Source organism: Triticum dicoccoides, chromosome 4B (assembly GCF_002162155.2).
Source record: "Triticum dicoccoides isolate Atlit2015 ecotype Zavitan chromosome 4B, WEW_v2.0, whole genome shotgun sequence".
NCBI lineage: Eukaryota > Viridiplantae > Streptophyta > Magnoliopsida > Poales > Poaceae > Triticum > Triticum dicoccoides.
The window spans coordinates 624,512,740-624,517,288 of NC_041387.1; positions in this window are offsets into that span (position 1 = coordinate 624,512,740).

Consider the following 4,549-nt stretch of genomic DNA (forward strand, 5'->3'; position numbering starts at 1 on the left):
TACGAGCTATGTTTCCTTTTTTTTTTTTTGAGGGATCGAGCTATGTTTCCTAGCGCGAGGTTGGACGGGGTGGTTGATCCAGTGATGGCACTCTGGGTGCTCGGCCGGCACCGGGCCGGGGCGAGGGGGAACACCCGGTCGGTCCCGTAGTATTTTTTGACAGAGACGGTCACTTTACTTGTAGTATTATTTCTCAAAAAAATACTAGTAGTATTTTTTTTCTATTTTTTCCTTTAGGGAATCCGTAGTATTATTCTTGACTACTCCCTCTGTTCCTAAATACTCCTATATTTCTTTTTAGAGATTCCAACAAAAGACTACATACAGAGCAAAATGAGTGAATATACTCTTAAATTTTGTATATATACGTCCGTATATAGTTTATAGTGAAATCTCTAGAAAAACTTATATTTAGAAGCGGAGGGAGTAGTTTTTTTTTTGTTCTTGTTGCCATCGTTTGACTAGTATATCTATATCTGGCCATAGTTTTGTCCCGCGTAGGTAAGGTTACTTGGAGATACTCCTAGCTAAGCAGGACAAAAGCCGACGCGTCTGGCTAGCTTGCTGGTTATCGGGATCATCAACGCGGGCGGAGAAAAAAAAACTGACGTTAAATTAGGACGGAGAGTTCGTTGGGACCGGCAAGGAAACGGCAAATGTGCTGCCCCGTTTCTTGGGGAATCGAATTGTGTGACGTCGGATCACTTTCGTTGGGTTGATTGATTTGATGCTGCTCGATCGGAGACCCGTTCGCGCCAAAGTTTTACGTGGAGAAAATGACGCGAAACATGTATTGTGCGCGTGAGAAAGGTAAGGTAAAACGAACACGGGTTTACGGACCACGGTTACACGTAGCCACACGTTGGTAGAGGCGAGAGGTCAACGCGACTGACTGTTCCCGCCGGCGAGCCGCGCGTCGGGTGGTGGATCAGGTCGCCGGCGCCTGGTAGGCAGGGGCGTGGCACCTTCGAGCGGGTCGGGCTCGTACCCAGACGGTCGAAACATTCACCGGCCGGGACGTGCGTGCACGATGGCTAGCCTGGTGCTCCCATCGAGTTAGTTTTTCATACGGAGAGCCATTGTTAATCGCCAGCGGTTGACGTGAGAGTAATTGCTAATTGGACAAGCATAGAGTATTGCTGCATGTATTCCTGTTTTGGACTTGATTAATGGGGACGGAGAATCTGTTGGGACGGACCAAACGATCGAAAAGGGCAAAACTGTGCCCGCCTTGCCTCTTCCCCGGCCGAGAAAAACGATGGGTCGATCGATCGAATTGTGTGACGTCCGACTTCCTCCATGCTTCATTTCGAAGCATGAATGGTTTTTTTTTTAAATGGAACACCCAGATTCCATAAATCACACGGGCGCAGGCAAAACGCTGGCCATCTGAACGTTTACATCATCAGGTAGGGCATCAGCCCAAACTTGCCGGACCATCAGTCGGCTGGCACCGTATGCCGCTAGAGCATGCGCTAACTGTAGTTTACGACGTTATATATAAACATGTACTGTACGACGTGGACGTGAAAGTTACTTAATGGTTCTTGTAAGCCCTGCTGCATGCGCACGTTTATATTTAGCCAAAGCGTGCACGGTTCCGTCACTGCAGGCAAACGGGCCCGTCACGTATACGTGGCGCACTCCTGCTCGCTTGTGGTCTCGTACTGTGCCAAGCAAGTTGCGACGACTTGCACAGGTCGGTCGACGTGGCATCCCAAGTTTGACTGCTCATGGTCGGTCCCCTGCGTGGAGAAGTCGACCACGCCGCTCCGGCGAAGTGGGCGTTTCAACCAGTGGAGTACGGGCCTGATGGAGCGGGTCAAGTCAAATGGAGCGTTGACTGCATTTGTGTGGCTGCTACTTTTTTGCGGACTTGTATATGCAGGATATACTATTCTTAGCAGCGGTCCATCCATGTGATCAGTGATCTGCTGCTAGTATAGTGCTTAAACGGACGAGATCAAGTCACTGGTCGCCGAATTAACGATCGGATCCGGACCGTTTCTTCTGATCGGGGAAAGTTAATGGCAGGTTTGAATTTCAACGAGGCGAGATGATTTGGCCTAGCCGGTACCTTTGTAGTACTAATCAGCCTCTGTTTATGTGGCTACTAGGTGCAATCCGAGATGCATGCATGGAGATCTGCTTGACGGCACACCCTGATGGGATGGATGGCCCGATCCACTAATATAAGGTGACGGTTCGTCGCTTGTTCCTGTAGTTGACGCTACTGGTTCATGAATGGAAGGAAGCTCAGGGTACACTGCTTTGACATTGCTCATTTTTTTTATGCGCGCCATCCTCATCCGGATCTTATCTCATGCGCGCAACCGCACAAATATAGTAGCACAAGAATGTGTCTTTCTTGGCTGATGATGGTCCGGCGGCGGCTGCTTACCAAGAGATCAAGCCCATGAAACGGTGCTCAGTCTTGTCTCGGCGACTTTGCACTTGCAGCGCTGCCCTCGTGTGACCAATATGCATGGTCCTAATATATATATAGCAGCAAATGAACAAGCAAGGTTGTCAGAATCGCGATTCTGTTGTACGATTCTACGATTTTACGATTCAAACTAACCCCTCTGATTCTATGATTTTGGTTCATAGAATCTACGTTTTCACGATCCTGATAGTGAAGATTCTATGATTTGTGATCCTGCCATTGGAGCTCCGATCCGATTCAGAATCGCGATTCTGACAACCTTATAAACAAGCATCTTGTGAGATAAAACGAGACTGGAACAGATCATGAGGAACGACCAAGTTAATGAGTCCGGGCCACATGCTTCTGTTATGAGCAGTGGATTGAAATCAAAGCAGAAATGTCATGGCATTCTGGAATCTATGCTAGTAAATCATAATATTTTTTTATTGGCAAGTAGCCAGAACCCTAAACAGACATGCTGAATCTAGTGGCTCCTCCGAATTTATGATGATGTGGAGGTTTCCTCTAACCTGCTCTGTGCCCAGTCATGTACGTACTGTTTCACAACTTGTGTGTGCTGTGGGCACCCAAAACATGCCTGTCATGTTGTTTATGGCTAGCTATACATGATCAAAGCCCTCGCGAAATAAAAGAGCTACGGGGGAATCACTTTCGTGTCATTGTCCTACTCTCTGATCTGGGTTGAATTTCGTATTACTAGCTCTGAGAATTTAAGATGTGATGTGAGGGTTTCCGGGATTTTTCTATTTCTTGTGCTTATCTTCACTAGAACTGTAGAAGCGAGTCCAGCAGGTCGCATGTGTACAAGGTTTTTTTGGGCACCAGTACACCACGAACGTGTGCCGTTGTTCATGAGTATACTACTACCTTGCGGCCGCCAGGGGCGCCAGGGGCTTTTATATCCAGGTATTGAATTTGATCGATGACGTGCTGGGTTTGTGTGACTGTGAGAGTTACGGGATTGTGTTTGGTTGCTCGTACACTTTTTAGTCACTTTGCATACTTGTCCGGCTAGGGTCTGGTTAGATAAAAACCATCATCTGCATGTTGATTGATTGCCTGCATATTCTCTCACTGCATCGTAGCAACGCCTCTACGCACTGTATTTGGTTGATCGCATTATCTGTGCTCATACGAGTGCACGATTGTTCGGCTGCATACGAGTATAGAGTTGTGCTCACCTTGTACCCTAATTGATGAGCTTACTCACTACTATTACACCTTACACACTGAGCACGCCAACGCCACAACACTGCAATGACGATGAACTAGATGAAGATGATGAAGTTCTTCGGTCCAAACTGAAGATCCACTTTGCCAACTTCAACACTCCTGCATGTGATGTCCTGCAAGTGCACATGGTTTAGCTGTACCTTTTCCCAAGTAAGAGTATCGATCCCATAGGAAGCACATGAATCGATCTTTCATCCTTTGGATGTCGCAAATAGTATGCCTGTAAGTTCTGAGCGATCCAAAGCAGAAGTACCATAATGGAAATGATGTGGCAAGTGTTGGGGAACGCAGTAATTTCAAAAAAATTCCTACGATCACGCAAGATCTATCTCTAGGTGATGCATTAGCAACGAGAGGGAAGAGTGTTGTCTACGTACCCTCGTAGACCGAAAGTGGAAGCGTTTCAATAAAGCGGTTGATGTAGAACGTCTTCGCGATCCAATCGATCCAAGTACCGAACGTACGGCACCTCCGCGTTCAGCACACGTTCAGCTCGATGACGTCCCTCGTACTCTTGATCCAGTTGAGGCCGAGGATGAGTTCCGTCAACACAACGGCGTGGTGACGGTGATGATGATGCTACCGGCGCAGGGCTTCGCCTAAGCTCCGCAACGGTATGATCGAGGTGTGTAATTGTGGAGGGGGGCACTACACACAGCTAAAAGATCAACTTGTGTGTTCTAGGGTGCCCCCTGCCCCCGTATATAAAGGAGGGAGGGGAGGCCGGCCAGCCCTCCTTGGTGCGCCCCCAAAGGGGGAATCCTACTAGGACTCCAAGTCCTAGTAGGTTTCGGAGAGAGGGGGGAAGGAAGGAGAGGGAGAGAGGGAGAAGGAAAGGGGGGCCTTCCCTTGTCCTATTCGGACTCA